The sequence below is a fragment of the Camellia sinensis genome, chromosome 12 (assembly GCF_055761805.1).
Source record: "Camellia sinensis isolate YWXY chromosome 12, ASM5576180v1, whole genome shotgun sequence".
Taxonomy (NCBI): Eukaryota; Viridiplantae; Streptophyta; class Magnoliopsida; order Ericales; family Theaceae; genus Camellia; species Camellia sinensis.
In genome coordinates, this window is record NC_138972.1 from 153,776,320 (window position 1) to 153,793,749 (window position 17,430).

The 17,430-nt window shown below is 36.0% G+C and overlaps 1 pseudogene; it reads right to left on the reverse strand.

Moving 5' to 3' along the window:
* Positions 1–6,088: 6,088 nt before the first annotated feature.
* LOC145803989 (filament-like plant protein 6 pseudogene) lies at positions 6,089–9,761 on the reverse strand (annotated as a pseudogene).
* Between the last annotated feature and the right edge of the window lie 7,669 nt (positions 9,762–17,430).

The following is a 17,430-nucleotide window of genomic DNA, read 5'->3' on the forward strand; positions in this document are numbered from 1 at the left end:
AGCTTCCAAAGCATTAAAGAGGCATACAAGGCAATCAAACAAGCATGGAAATGGGACTGAAATGGCATATAGAATGATCCCAAATCACCAAAACAATGCAAAGATGGCATGCTACACATGCACATACTCAAGGCCAACAAGCCCAAATACAAAGGAGCTATATCAAGCATGCAAAGATCAACCCAAACGACTATGGACAGAGCTAAAACATGGCAAGATATGTACAAAATCTTCACAAGACTAAGCTTAAAACATGCTCCAACAAAGGCTAACAACCTAAGGTACATTAAGGCAAAAATAAGGCATTACATGGCAACTATGCTAAGCATGCATGGAGTTCCAAAACCAACCTAAGATCATGTTATATTATGGATATATAAGCATGAAAAACAAACCAAACATGCTCAACACACACTTAAGCATAGGCTTCCTTAAGAGGCCAAAATGTGTCCTTTTCAAGGACAACAAGGAGAAGGGGTGGCCCTCTCCTTCTTGGGACTTCAAAGCATCATCTTCACCACTGAAATCCCTCAAGATTTCAGTGGTGAAGAGATCTCAACACCAAAATCCCGGAGCTAACACAAAATTGCTCAAAATGAGGCCTTTTGAGGCCTAAGGGTGGTCAACAACCCTCAAACAACAAAACACTCTTAATAAACAATAAAGAGGGCCAAAAAACAGAACTTTTTTATGTTATACAATAATCACAAAAACAGCTCTAAGATAGGTATAAAATCAATGCAAAAATAGGGGAAAAAAGGACTAGAACCTCACCCTTGAAGACCCCTTCACAAATGGTGCTCCAATGGCCTCCTTGAGCTTGAATCCAACACCAAAACTTCAAAACAAACTCTTTAGAACCTCAACTCCAAGAGGAAGGTGAAACACTAGGTGTTTGTGTGCAATAGTAAGACACAAAGCACCTAGTGAACAAAAGAGAGGGAAAGAGAGATAGAGTGTGTATCTAACTCTAACCCTAGAACTCAAACCCTAACAATGGCTGTTCTTGCTCTCAAAAAATCCTAAGTCTCTAACCAAGCCTCTTCTTTTTGCCTTAGAGAGAGCTTCTCTCTATATTGTCTTGTAAAGCTTACAAGACAAGCTATACAAGAGGGGGATCCCTCCATACACGTGTATGGAGGGATGCAATAGCAAGACAGCTGTCTAAAAATATCTGCAAAAGTAGATGAACACCAATCGGCCGGCCAAAAATGCCATCTTGGCCAAAAAGAGTGCCGGTCGGCAACAAATAGTGCTGACCGGCAACAAATAGTGCCGGCCGGCAAACTACATTGCCGGTGGCATCAAAAAGCAGCCGGTGGCATCTAGGCACTGCCGGTGGTGGGTGGGGATGGTCTACAAGCCCTACCCTGCCTCTCAAAGGCAAGATGCAAGTGTTTGGTGCAAAACCAGACACTAAACGGTCAAGTTCGAAAATCCTGAGGCAAGGCGCGCGAGCCGAGGCCTCCGGGAACTCCAAACGAACACAAACATGGAAGATCACCGTGTGTTCAAACAGTGACGTCCAAGTCTTGAGGACGGTCAAAAATGGGGTGTCTACAGGGCTTGAGGTCGTTTGATATATTAGATCGAATTATGATATGTAGTCCTTTCTTTTGATATTATTCACTAGGCTATTGCTCACTCTCATTTATGTGTGTGTAGGTGAGCAAAGAGATGTCCAAACCCAGCCCTAGTGAAAGACATGAGGGGAGTCAAGTTTTGTAGAGTCAACCTGAATGTCTCACGCACGAGACACTGCTTTGTTTCTTTTGATTTACTCTTTTGTTATTGTATATAAGCTTTTGGTTTGGCTGACTATGACTAGAATGTTCCTGTATGGACAAAATCATATATGGTCTTTCTTTTTGTGTGGGTTATTAATATACATATGTGAAATGTTATGATGTGCCATGTAAGCACAGCTCTATGGACAAAATTTTTAAGTTTGCTTCAATTTTGGCCCCTTAACTCTGTTAAAATATGTTTTAATCAGGTTTGAGGCCGTAGGTAATCTCTTGATTACTGGCTGGTTATGACCTTAACCCATAGGAGCAGGTTCGGGTCATGACAGAAGTAGTGTAAAAGAGTCAAGAGTTATACCCTTTGAAGAGGAGTGACCCTTTGAGTTATAGACTACCAATTTCTCACCCTCAAGAGCTAATATTCAAGCTCAAGGGTGGTCAAAAATGGGGTGTCTACAGGAGGTTTCGTAGAGAGAGGAAATCTTGAGAAAAGAGAGAGTTGTGATTGCAAAAGTGAAGAGACGAAGAGAGAGGGAAGGAAATTTTGTCAAAAAATGAAAATGCGGTAAAACATGATGGATCTGCCTTGGACGACATGCCTGTCAGGCGGTGTGGGTAGCTTCGATGTGACTTGATGGCGTGTGATGGGTACAAACCAATAAAAAGGGGACATACTAAAGAAACGATTGGGATAATGGTACGTGAGAGCTTATGCGTAGTGGGGGCCCTTGAAATTCTTGAACTAGTAGGGTAATGAGCTTAGCTAGTGAAGCAATCTCGGTCGAGATGTAGAAAGGACTTGGTCCTTGGTTCTTGATTCTTGATGTAGTGGGCATCTGAGTCCAGGTTACTTGAAGATGACAAGTTCTCAGTCGGAGTAGTACCTTTGTTTGGCCAATGTGTTGGAAGTTTAAACAATGTAGGTTCTATCACCTCAAGTTGTCGAGGTAATAAAACCTAGGGGACAATTGTGGGGAAGTATTTTGAGAATAACGCTGCGTGGACAAGGTTCAGCCGAGGTGTCGACCTCGATGCCACGTGGGCAAGTCATGTTGCCGAGGTGGTTGCGGCTTTGCCTAGGTTCAATGCGGTAATGCCAGAATCTTGAGATATTCGGATAGAGGACAAGAGTCCTAGATAAGAATGGGGACTTAGTTTAGATAAGGATAAGGCTCTTGAGGATTTTATCCCTATCTTGCTGAGAGTCCTAGACAAGCATTGTGCTTGAGTCCTATGAAGTGAGACTTCTAGGGAAGTTAGGCACTGTTGGCTATAAAAGAAAGACACCCCCATGAGTCTAAAGTATGCTTTATTTTGTGAAGTTTAGTGCTTATGAGTTATCTTTGAGAGATAAGACTACTGACTTGATCATCAAAGTGCTCCCGGGTGGACAAGCCACCATGGTATTCTCATTGTCTTGTTAGTAGGTTGTTGGTTCAGTCTATCTTGCCGCACATGCTCTCTTGCTAAGTTCCCTGTTTAGTCGTGATGTCGGAAATCAACACCCACATTAACCAATGATATATTACAATATTTATTGATTATAGTTTATTTTTTGTTCGATATATAGAAATAAGAGAAAGTCAATGATACAACGATGAATTTACCAACCAAAAAAAAAAAAAATGCATGTCTTAATTGTAATTCCTCCAATTTTGATTTTAAGTGGTTTGTTTTGATTATTTTCTAATTTCACTACCATAAGCAAAACTTACAATGATGGTCATCAGATTGACAACATGTAAGTTTTGTTTGTTTGTTTATTTTTATTTATTTATTTGTTATTTAATTTTTTTTATTTTTATATATATATTTTTTGTGGTTTAAAAAAAATATAGAGTTACAAATCATTTGAAATTTTTCATGAAAGTCCTTGAATGTAGAGCTACAAATCATTTGGAATTTTCCATGGAAGTCATTTAGATCGTCATTTCTGTATGTGAGATCATGTTTTAGCTTAAGTTAGCATTACTCAGTATATTATTTATCATATTATTATGAATTATGAATTATGATTTTCTAACCATATCATTCACTCTTAAATTTTTCAAATTTCTAACTAATATGGACTCACAAATATATATATATATATATATATATATTGATGCTTGATTCAATATGTATTGTTTTCATCAATAAAGTTGCTTTTTTCCATTTAAAAAAAATGCTTATAATTTTTTCATATCTCTAACTAATATGAAGGGCTTACAAATGGCATGTAATTTCACAAAATCATACAGACAATTCAAATGACTTACTCAATCTAAATATTGTAAATTTGTTTTTTATATGCATAGTCTCTATAAGATAGAGATGGGAAAATATAATCAGGATATATTAATGTTTTTCGAATGATTTTATTTAGAAACAAATATGATTTTTAAAATTTTAAATTGACTTTAAGATTTTATTGATTCAAGTTATGGAATTAGGTTAACTTCATATTCTTGGCCAAACTCAAAAATTTTCTTCACGTTTTCTCATACACTTAAAAAATTCATTCCCAAACACAATAACTTTTCTTATCTCTTAAAATAATATAAAAAAACCATTTAAAATGTTAATTTCAAACAACCACTTAGTTAAAATAGTTAAAATTTACTTATCTATTTTTACAATTATTTTTAATTAATTAATAAATAAATTTATCCATCATTATTTAATCTCATGCATAGCACGGATTGTACACTAGTTTTTACAATGAGAAACTGCACTTTTGTGAATATTTATATATTTATGACCAGTGATGTGTCTTATATTACACTACCAATCTATGTCATGCCTAAAAAATACGTGTTGTTGTTTCAATTTTCATGTCTAGATGTCAACTTAGATTACATATAAAAAATGCAATGTGTTACTTTACAAATAATCAAAACAAATCAAGCTTTAAGACCATATAATAACAAGAACGTAATGCATCTTTACGTGTAACAAGTCTTTGAGGCAAAAGCCAGACATCCAATTATAAAAGTTGGGATGCAAGTTATGAAGTCACGAAATTTAGAAAATGTTGGTCTTGACTTCGTATATGAGGATTAATAATGGGGCATTTATAGACAAGTATGAAAAAACTGATAATATTCTCAGTTTTAAAACTAAAAAAAAAAATGATGATGTTCTCAATTTTATTGGATAGTTGAATAAAACCAATAAGTAGAAAGGCAAAAACGTTTAATCTCATGCTTTGTTTTTTTTTTTTCATTAGTTACTGAAACAATTATCTAGAATATTACTATGCAAAATTGATAATATTCTTAGTTTTAAAAATTGAAAAAAACTGATAATATTATCGGTTTTACTAAATATAACTTATTAATTTAAAAAATCTTAGATAAGACCTGAGCTATCATAATATTTATAAATAGGACTTTTAGGTAATTAACTCATTAAATTATCATTCCACAAAGTTTTACATTTCAAGGATTGTGAAGAACTCTCATGGCCACATACACAGTCTACTATTTACAAACAATAGTGGCAAGGGTAAGTGAAACGAAATGAAAGAGTACGGAACGCAACTACATTTCTTTGAAAAAATAATATAAAAACATTTAGAGACTAAGCATAACTTTTCATTGTAAAATTTTAAACTCCAATAGCATGCAGAGGCAGATCTAATCATAAATAAATGAATAATATTAGGGATCATGAAAAAAATTATCATAAAATGCATCATAAAAATTTCTCATCCTTTGATTAGAGTGGTGTTTTATTGTAGGTGTAATCTAAAGGTGGAGACTCTTTCATGATCATTTTCATAATCCCTAGCATTACTCTAAACAGAAAAACAAAATCCTAAAGCGAAGTATGACTCTCTGTTAAAATATCAGATTCCTACTTTCAACATAGGCTAGGTGAAGTTAGAAGTGAAAGCTTGCAAGCATTTGAACAAGTCCAAAATTGTAAACACATGGTGGATATAAGTATAAACCCTCACATGGTTAGTCGTCACATCTCTAATTCTTTTTAAAAAAATAAAAAAATAAAAAGAATCAGAGATAAATCAAAATCTACTTGAGGCATGAGTACATATAAACAAACAAATATATAGACGAACAGAGGCAAGATGTACTTTTCGAAAATCATTTAACTTCTCAGAGGGAGAAACAAGAGACAAGGATCAATGGGTCACATGTAGAGATTCAATCATCTACATTTTTACTTTTAGCTAACCACATAAAACATATAGAATGGAGCAGGTTTGATATAATAAAACCTAATGCTGGCCTGATATTGATCAGGCCTTAAATTGATTCTGTAACTATCCTTTTGGACATTGTACCTGAAATACGTATCAGTTTGTGGGCAGGATGACCAGTATGCGATAAAAATGCTAGGAACTAAAAATCCTTGAATTTGGCCAAAGCATCCTGATGGTTCCGCCTTTCCTCTTGAAACTCGTTATCTAAATTTTCTATTTTGGCAGGCAAAAGATTCACTTCAGTTTGCAACTCCTCTGCATGTGTTTCAAGAGACTTGTATGACTCGGCCATACATTTCAGCCACCAAGCTGTTCAACTTTTGAGCAGATGCCAATTGTGATTTAACTTCTGCCAGAAGCTACTCTGTTCCCTGTAGCTGAGCCTTGGTGCTTTCCAGATTCAAAGCCATATTATCATTTTTTTAATTTCAACTGTTCAAACTCCTCAAGCAAGCATTTCCACGATGTAGCATTTGATTCAAAGGTTGAAATGAAACTTCCTTCATGATCAGAAGCGGAATCAGAAAAGTGAGCACAACCATTTGAATATCTGTCTCCTAATGTGTCCCGAACCACCTTATTTTCAGGTAAAGCAACCTTGTCTATGCAATAAGAACAATTGGTTTCTGCTTCATTATTCTTATAGCCTAGGACATTAAAGTGAAGTTCACTGGCTTTAATCAAAACATAAGAAAGGTCAAGAACAAAATCAAGCAAACTTATTTTGCTGTTAATAACCTTATCGAAGGTGGCAGAGAACTTCTGAATTTTTTGGCTCAGTACACCCCCATCAGGAGATGTTCCCTGGACAGCCGTAGCTTCATTCCCCAGAACCAATACAAAGTCATGAATCCAAGATACAGTAGCTACCAATTCTTCATTAATGGAACTATCTTTGGACAAAGACATTTCCTTCTCTTCGGTTACTTCAGTCCCCTCAAAACAAGCCTGCCTATCACAAGTGGCATCAGAGTAGTGACTTTCCATGAAAACACAACCCATGGTGTGGTGATGCAGGCTATCCTGTGTTTCCTGCACAACACATCTGATGTCATCCAAAATATTTTTCACGTCAGCATCGTTGGACTCAAACAACATAGAGATTCGCATTTGGAATTTCATCAAGGGCAGTGGATCAATATCAGATTGTGGATCTGGTACTGGCAATTCCGCATTAGACTCATGATTTTCTAACAAATCCAACTCAAGCTGCTCTTTGGGATGGAAATGTGGGTTGATTGTAGTATCTTGGTTTGCCATTTCAGATCTCATATTATTTGAAATATCTGAACCAGAGATGGCTCCATTTGAATCATTTGATGCCAATTTCTCCATCTCCAGAAAGTCATCCATAAGCTCCAGGTGATTTCATTTTCAACCTTGTTAGATTTCTTGATGTTCTTTCCCTTGAAATGGGAAAGCTCAGAGATCGATGTTGTAGCCCAAGAACCAGCACAACTTCTTTCATTGTCATTTCCATCTTCAGACATGGAGGTGAAGCTCGGTGGACTGATAGCATTTTGAATGAGGGAACCTTCAGTGGGGATCTGAAGACTTGATTTTGATGGACTTTTTTGTTGATTATCAGCATGTAGTTGTGATTCTAAAATTTGAAGCTTGATGACTGTCTTAGCACAAATATTCCTGGAAGCTTGCAATTCACTAGTGCACATTGCCAAAGCTTTTTTCTACATCTTTGTTTCTTCTTCCATTGCCAAAAGACGTTCTATGAGAAAATCATTCTCTTTATAGAATTTTGGTACACTATCAAGGGAAAAGTCAGGCAATTGGGGTGGGTGTGCACTTGGAGGCTTTAAAGGAGACCTCCTTACTCGAGTTTCTCCGTAATCCCGGCCCAAGTTCTCTACTTCTAACTTCATTTGAGCCAGTGCTGCAGGACCTGGCAACTTTTTCCGCACAACACCACGCAATCTTTGGCACTTGCTTTCAGCTTAGCTATTTTCTTCACTCCTTCCAAATGCTTCTTGTTGGCTACTTCTGCAGATCTTACACACATTTTCTTTTCCTCATTACTGTAACCATTCCGATTTGCCCTTAACTATAAGCTATTAGCTACAAGTCGATGTGCAGCATCACCTAGATGCCAGCCAGAAATGCTTCTAGGGGGATCTTGCCTGAAAGAAGAAAGCCCAAAACAACAATTCTTTTAGAATATTAAGACAACAGTGTCAAGTATCCATCAAGAGTAGAATCAATCAATTAAAAATTGGCACTTGAATGAAAAGACAATCTAGTGTACCTTCAATTTTCCCATGGCTTCCTTCCATTATCATCATGCCACAAAGTTGGATCAGGTTTTAGATCCCCTATCTCAACCAACTAAAAATAGACAATAAAAAATACAACAGAATGTGAGCTTATTTATACAACTTAAGGTAATGTCACAAGGTAAAAATGTCCAGCACCAGCCATGCCACATGCCCATTCCAATAGAAAACAAATAATAGCTTCCAATAGAATACAAATAATAACCTAGATCTGATAACCTCAAATTACAAGCCCACAGCTCACAATGTGGAACATTTTAGTGCCTATATGACAGCTTTACACCACAGTTATGCTTCTAATGTACATGAGAAATGTGGAAACTAAGCAACCAGAACGACCATGAACATCACTGGTTAACAGAATTGCACAAACCAAATGCAGGGTAGAGAAAAGGTTTCAATGGTTTGCATAATTGGAGTTGCTAATTTCAGCTTATTCAGAACCTCCGGGCTAGTTGCTAATTTCCAATCACTACAGGATATTGCATCAAGGGTCAACTTTGCATCCTTATCTATTGGTGTTAGCTATGGATGAATTAATTAAACACATTCAAGAAGCTTCTAATACCGATCACTCATCTAATCGATAAGCCTTCAAGGAATTCCAGAGGCTTCTCTGCACTTCCATATCTTGTGAACCATTTCAACTATCATTGTTATTTCAAATTGAAGCTAAATATTAGTTCCTGTCTAGCCGCTACACTTATTGTATGCAGTAAATAGTATACAAAATTCGGGAACCCTACAATAGAAGAGTGAACTTAAGAAAATGCAAAATGCATCTTTGAAGAAAATGTGACAATCTTTGTCAGCTACTACTTGAAATCATGGCATTTCAACTTTGAAAGATTACTTACCTTCAAATGAGGCTTGCACAATTAGCCCTACAAAAAAGTTAGACAATGGCTTATCTTACCGACACTTTGTTAACATCTCATAGGCATAACATCAACAATTTACTGGACACAACAATCTACATTATAACTGTTAATGTGCAATGGTTACTCAAATGATGAATGCAGCATTAAGGAGTTGGCTAATCTTCAGATATAGGTACACTACTTCAAGCCTCAGCCATTACAGAATGATAAAGATTCAATGCAGCAATGTGAACCTTCAAATCCCATTTGTCAGAGTGAAAACATTGACCTCAAACTTGCTTACAGATGACAAAATGAGATAAATCAATAACCAGTGTTAAACCAGGAGAAACAAGACAACAAGGCAATTGTTTGTTGAGTTGGTATCAAAAGAAACATCCTTATATGCTATTTTCTTTGCAAGAGCCAACTTGTCCTTCTACAATTTCAGTAGCTCAGGAGCTTCTTCCTCATGACAGTTGACAACCTTTGTTAGGAACCACTTTTCAAGTTTCTTCAACATAGTTGTCAAGTTAAAACTGTTCTTAATCAAACCTTTCAACAACAATACTTGATACATTGCACACCTTGGAACAATCCTCTTTTCTAAGCTAAAACCAATAAGTATTGGACTTCTTGCAAGAAATGAAGAATCCCAACCCATTTTATTGACAAAAAATTCCATCACTCTCATGATCTTATGCTCGGATGACACCATACACCACAGATTTTTCTCAGAAGCCACAAGAATCTCATCCTCAGACCAACCCCACTTCTTAATTTATTATTTTCTTACATTTTCCTATACTTGGTCTCCAAGTATTCTTATTGACCAAGACTAGTACTACCCTAGTCAATTAGTTCTTTTTATATTACTTGGTATCCTGGTATGCTTGGTGACCAAGACTTTATCTAGTATAAATAGTTATGTAACCCTAGAGGCAAAGGCATTCTCTATCATTATAATTTTGAAGTTACTCTATTTTGCTTGTGGATTCAAGAGTTTCTTTCTTGTGGATTCAAGAGTATTCGTCTACTAAAACAATATCTAGTTTCATGCGTATTCCGTTCTGTCAAGTGGTATCAGAGCCAGGTTTCGCCTAGCTCAATGGCACAAGACAGAGATGTAAACATGATTTGAAATCTAAAATTTAGCTGGTAAAAGAATTCCTTCACAAGTTATTTCTGGTTTATAAATTGTATTCTATTTTCCAAACATAATTTTTTACCCATCAGGTTGTTATTATTTGCTCTAAGAAGTATAAATACCACATCTATAACATATTTTTTTTAATTATGAATATGTTTATGGGCATTTGAAAGTTCCTTTGTCATACCTCCTACAAGTTGGTGTTACAGAGAGTTTGAAGTTTGAAAATTTTGACATCTATTATTGCCTAACTTGATTGCAATATGCATATCATAATTTCAAGTTCTGTATTTCTATGGTAAGCACAATTAGAGACGTATATTGCATGATCTATGCCATTGTAATGTCAACTTTGAAAGGGAGAATGAATGAGTATCACTTCGCTGTTAATTATAATTGTTGGAGGGTCAATCAACTTTGGAAATATTGCACATATATATTAGCCAATAACATGTAAATTTATTTGGGAAAATTACACTAACAGTCCTCCACTTTACCTCTTGTGTCATTTTGGTCCTTGTAGTTTTAATTTGCTCGATTTTGACCTTCAATTTTTGATTTTGTATCATTTTAGTCCAATTATTAACACCGGTTAAAATTATTGACGGAAAACAAACACGTGAGACGCACATGACCCTTTTTCAAGGACAATATAGACATGTCACAACCCTTTCCTTGTTTCACCATCTTTTTCCTCTTGAGTCTTTGCAACACAATAATCACCTACCACCGTTGCTTTCCTCCACTACCAAAATCATCCATGGCCAATCCCAACAACAGCACCATCCACCTCCACCACATCAAACCCAGTATCATCTACCACCCAGACTACCAAACTCACCACCCTGTCTTTTGCACATACCTGCCATATCGATCACCTCCATCCAACATCCTTCATCTACCCCTCTCATCCTACCATCACCAAACAACAAAGTGACAGTCAAAAAAATAACAGAGAGAGATGATAACAATGACAATAACAATGTGACAGACCGCCAATTCCTCTAAATCAAATAGTAATTCAATCAAATCAAACAACAAATCATACAAATCAAATAAAAAAAATCAACCAAAGAGAAGAGAGAAAATAAGAGAAAAAGAATATTGGCAAAGAAGATTCTTTGCAATCTGTTGAATAGATCGTCGTGATCTACTAGAAGATCGACATCTCCCAACCCAGACCTCCATCTGTCAGCTCCGTCACGACTTCCATCTGTCAACCCCTTCCTTACCTTGCTCAGTTGCTATCGCTTTGGGCTTAGTTAGCCCTTTCACAACCCCTATCTATCAGCCTCACCTTTGCTCTCTTTCACCGTGATCCGCTCATTCTCTATCAGAATCTCCGTCGTCCTCGTTCAGCAATGACTCTCTCCCCCTCTTCTTCGTTTCCGTCAACGCTTCTTTCACCATTCTCCAGCTGTGACACCCCTGCCTTAGACTTCCAACCATGACCTCTCAATTTTTCGTCTCAACACCGATAAGCCACCACATTCTCCTCTTCCTATTCCATTTTGTTTCTCTCCTCTTCCTCCTCCTAGTTCTCTCTTTAGAAAAATGAGATTTTAGGGAAAAATTATAATGAGTGAACTTTATGAGTTAACTCACTGATTTGAAGGAAACAAAATAAATAGTATTGGTGAAGTTACTATTTTACCCCTAATAGTATGGCATGTGCGTCTCACGTGTTTGTTTTCTATGAGTGAACTTATAATGAGTGAACTCTATGAGTTAACTCACTGATTTGAAGGAAACAAAATAAATAGTATTGGTGAAGTTACTATTTTACCCCTAAGAGTATGGCATGCACGTCTCATGTGTTTGTTTTCCGTCGACAATTTTAACTGGTGTTAACACTTGGACTAAAATGATACAAAATCAAAAATTGAGAGTCAAAATTGAGTAAATTAAAATTATAAGGACCAAAGTGACACGAGAGATAAAGTACGGGGACTATTAGTGTAATTTGCCCAATTTATTTTCTTTATCCTTGGGAATTAGGTGCTTGGTTAGTTTCTAGGTACTATTGGGATGTAACGAGCAGCTTCCTCATACAAAAAATGACCTATGAGAACTAATGGTACATAAATAAGACACGCAGATTAGAAGTTAGTATCGAAAACGCCTTAAACTTAGTCAAAAAAAGGCGTTTGGGGGGTGAAAATGCAAAATAGCCCCCCAACCATTGTTGGGATGTAACTGGCAGCTTCCTCATGCCAAAAATGACTTGTGAGAACTGATAGTACATAAATAGGACACGTAGATTGGGAGTTAGAGTAAAAAACGCCTTAAACTTAGTTGAAAAATAGGGATTTGCAGTAAGAATGGCAGCGGGGCGGGGCGGGGCGGGGTCGGGGATGACCCTCCCCATCCCCGATCCCTGACAATAACAAAATCCCCGTCCCCTAACAGGGATTGGGTTTCCCCGGCCCCGAAAAATCCCTGACAAATCTGTTCAACACAGATACAAACACAAGAACAAAAAAGAAATTTTTTTTAATTTGCATGTATACAGATCTATTCAACACACACACACACACACACAACAGATATAATATTTTTCATCAACAACAACAGACAACAACAGATAATATAGATAACAACTTGGAAAAAAAAATTTGTTCATCAATCAATAACAGATATATATATATATATATACATAGAGAGAGAAAGAGAGAGAGAGAGAGAATTAGGGCTTCACGATCGGTGGCTTCACTGTCAGTGGCTTCAGATCGGTAGCTTCTTATCAGCATCAAGACATCGATCGGTGGCTTCACGGTCCTGGTCATGGTCGTGGCTTCAGATCGGTGGCAACGGAAGGATCGGTGATGGTGGTGGCTTCAGATCAATGGCTTCACCGATCTGTTCAGATCAGTGATGGTGGTGGATCTGGATGATGTTGATGTTGATAAGAGATAAGAGAGATCTGAGTGAGTGAGGGAGAGAGATGAGAGAACTGGTGGTGAGACTTAGAGAGATGAGAGCTGTGAGTGAGGGAGAGAGAGATGAGAGCCGTGAGACTCAGAGATAAAGAGTTGTTTGGTTTATAAATATAGAAAGGGGTAAAATAGTAATTTTGCTTCAGGGATGAACAGGGACAGGGACGGGGATGGGGACGGGGATGGGGCCGGGGATGGGGCCGGGGCCAGGCCGTGTACGGGGCTGGGACACTTATCCCCGTCCCCGGCCCGAAACTGATCAGGGATTGATTTTTGAATACCATCCCCGTCCTGTTGAGGATATTTTTTGGGGAAAAACCACTTAAATCGAGGTCGGGGGGTCGGGTCCCTGTCGAGCTGGGTTCAAATTGCCATCCTTAGTTTGGGTGCAAAAATGCAAAACAGCTCCCCAACCACTGTTGGAATGTAACGAGCAGCTTCGTTGTGCCAAAAATGATCTGTCAGAATTAATGGTACGTAAAGAGGACATGTAGATTGGGATTTAGAGTAAAAAATGCCTTAAACTTTGTCGAAAAAGGGTGTCCGAGGGGGCAAAAATGAAAAACAGCCACCCAACCACTGTTTGGATGTAACGGGCAGCTTCCTTGTGTCAAAAATGACTTGTGAGAACTGATGGTATGTAAATAGGACACATAAATTGAGAGTTATACCTTAAACATAGTCGAAAAATGGGATTTGGGGGGCGAAAATGCAAAATAGCCCCAAACCACTGTTTTAAATGTTCTTACATTATTATTAATTGTTCAAAACCATATCCATTTGTGCTGTTTAAATGTGTTGCTCACAAGTAGTAGTAGAAGTAGTTTTGATTTGTGTGAAAAAAAAAAAGAAAGGAAGATCAAAGTCTCCAATTCTGCTTCTAGTATGATCTGTTGTTGCATATTGATTCTTTTTTTTTTAAACTTTCCATTTATGGAAGTAAAACATAAACAAACTAAAAAGTCTACCTTCACTTTCGAACTTGAACATAGCTTTCACAAATGAACAATGACTATACTCATAATGGGACAATTATTAATGTCTTTTTTTTTTCTTTTTCTTTTTTTAAGTTTCTTTGGAGCCCCTAGTCTACATATTATGTGTTTGCCCTGTTTTGCTGGAAGTTTAATATCACTAAAAAGTCACTTTGTTGGAGCCCCTTAGCTTTTGGTGAAATTATATTGGAGATTTATTTTTATCTTAATACTAAATTGGAATTATGAATTGTCTGTGTCAATACTAATTTGTTTGTCAGTTGAATTTCTAAGTTGCTAACTACGATTTGAGTTGTTTATGAAGAATTATTTAGAAAAATTACTAGAATTTTTTTTTTTGAATTTCTTTCTTCTTCTTTTTTTTTTTGATTTTTTTATACATTCGAGTATGCAAAACTAATGATTAATTTGAAAAGATTAATTACATTTGAGTTTTATGTGATTTTCTTTTATAATTTTAAATATGTCAATATTCAGTCAATACTAATGATTAATTTTATTTTTACAGATGGTTTTTGGTGTGGAATTGTGGATATGACTTTTTTTGGACAATTACGGAGGACATTGTTTTAGTCTACATATTACTATTGTCTATATATATTATTTTTTTGGATTACTTTTTTGTGTTTATAGGGCATGGTTTTTGTTTAATCTCTATTCTGTATGAAATTACATTTTTTAGATTGGATTAAACTTCGTTTATATGAAATTTCTATTACATTTGGAATTTGACGTTAAATATGAATTTATTGGATGGTTGAAAGTGAAATGTGTGCACGTTCTAGAATGATCAATAATATAATCAATATATGGATTATTTTGTTTATATACAGGGTACAGGTTGCACTAATAATGGAATGAATACAGGTGGTTGAGAAATTAATTTAAAAATCAGATTGTAAAGTTTTTAGCTACTAAATATTTGGTAGCCAAAAATGTAAGCAAAGGTTTTGGGTGACTAAATATTTTGTAGCAAAAAAAAAAAAACAAAAGACTTTTGGTGACCAAATAGTTAGTAGCCAAAACAATATTGCTGGCTAAATATTTTAGTCACGAAAGAACAATACACCTTCGCTGGCAAAAATGTTTGGCCGTAAAATACAATGCAATGAAAATATCCAGTCTTTTGGCGACTAAACTATTTGGTGGCTAATGGTGGCATAAAACAGTGAGTAAATTTTTTAGTCGCTAAATGTGTTATTATTGGCGACTAAAATATTTAGTCGTTGAAAAAGAATTTCATTTTTATTTGATCACGTTCGGCGACTAAATCTTTGTCACCAAAAAGTGACCATTGGTGACTAAGTTTGTTTTAGTAGCTGAAGATAATATAATTAGTGACCAACGTGAATTTAGTCGCCATTGACTATTGCCGACAAGGCTTCAGTGACTAAATGGGCAACAAAAAACTTTAGTCGCCAATGACTTTCGAAGACTAAAAAAGAACCTTCGGTGACTAAAACTTTGGTAGCTAAAAGTGTAATTTCCTATAGTGAACCTTAGCAAGACTAAACATAACTAAAAATCATTTGATGAGGACAAACTCCACGAATGAATTTGAGAACCTTATCTCAGTAATTTTGGAAGAAAAAAGGTGAACTTTGATATCCTTCTGCTCCTACCTTCTTCCATTCCTCTTATTTTTCCACTTTCCAACAAAAAGAACTTCAAGCAATATAGCTTGGATTAAATTTTCCATGTATGGATTTATAAGAACTTTATGAATGATTTTGAAGAAGAAGAAAAAAACATGAATTTTGACCTAAACCTTCAAAATTCTAGTGGCACAACTATTCTAGTAGGATGAATCTCATACCTTTACCTTAACGCTTCAAATGGAAGCACTTCAATACCAATTCTTTCGACTACTTTAAATATGAAATGAACCCCAAATCCCTTTATTTCATATCCATCAACACACAACACCATGATGTAAAATACATGAAAAGTTAATTACTATCTAAGCCTCCAACATGTGTCAAATAAAAATGTGTCCAACTATAGTGCTCTACCATGCTTGATCAAGTAACCAAGATTTATTGACTTAAAGCAAGGAATCCTTTAAAGAACCTCAACCAAACCAAGATTTTAATAATAACATAATGAACCATATCTAATAAATCTAAAGCTAGAGAACTCTATTCACATCAAACAAATTGAAAAACGTGCAAAAAACCATTCTCATATGGGCTCTAATATTGAAACATTGTGAGTCTTTGGGCTCCCTCTAAACCTTGGTTGAATGCATCTACTTTATTATTTGTTATTATCCTTTTGATTTCCATTACCTTGCTTGACCATGAAATAAGCAGACACGCATAAGGTTTTATCACAAAAGCAAAAGTGCACATCTGTACAAGTAGATGCCTTATATATTGAAACAGAATGTAGAAATAAAAAATAATAAATAAACTGCTAACAAAAGGAATGTTAATGACAAGCAGAGAACATGACAAGATTAATCCTTCTTCGGGAATATAACCCCAGCAGGTGGCTTATAGAGGTGAGGCTTCTCGTATCTTTCGTGATCACCGATAATAGGATAAGTTGGCCAACAATTTATCCCTAAGACTCTGGCGTAGCTTCCGTCGCGTGAGATGTATGCATAGCCACCTACACCCCATTGCTTCCCCCGGGAACTTTTTATCAGCCAGGTGGGTTCTCCATTGTAAGTCCCCATGCCTACAAGACAAATCTCGTGAAATTCCAGAAGTGGATGGTTTTCAAGATCTGATTTATCACTCAGATTCACCATATCAAGTTCGAATAAAAGACGAGGTGGCTTGTACAAACCCTACATATAAAAATAAATTACAATAACATTTAATTAGAACTTATTTCAAAATTATTCAAATAAAACATTTTTGTGTTTAGTAGTTTATACCCCTTTATAAAGATCAAAAGACGTATGGCAGGCTATACCAACAGTGATCGAGTGATACTGGAGAATTCTTGACATCTCATACTCATTTCCGGCTGCCATCTCGTAATATCCATCGATAGAAACTCTTGGACTATGAAACTACAAAAATTATAAACATCATAAATTCAATATATATATTTTTTATCAGCAAAAATAAACTTTAATAATAATAATCAAGGAACAATACAAATGATTATTATCAATAAAGGGAAGGTAGGTGCAAAAGAGCATCACAACAAAACTAAACGATCCCAACTAGGTTGACACAGAAATAGCTTGTAATCACTACAGCTGTCAAACCCACAGTTTCCATCTTCATTTGAGTAGTC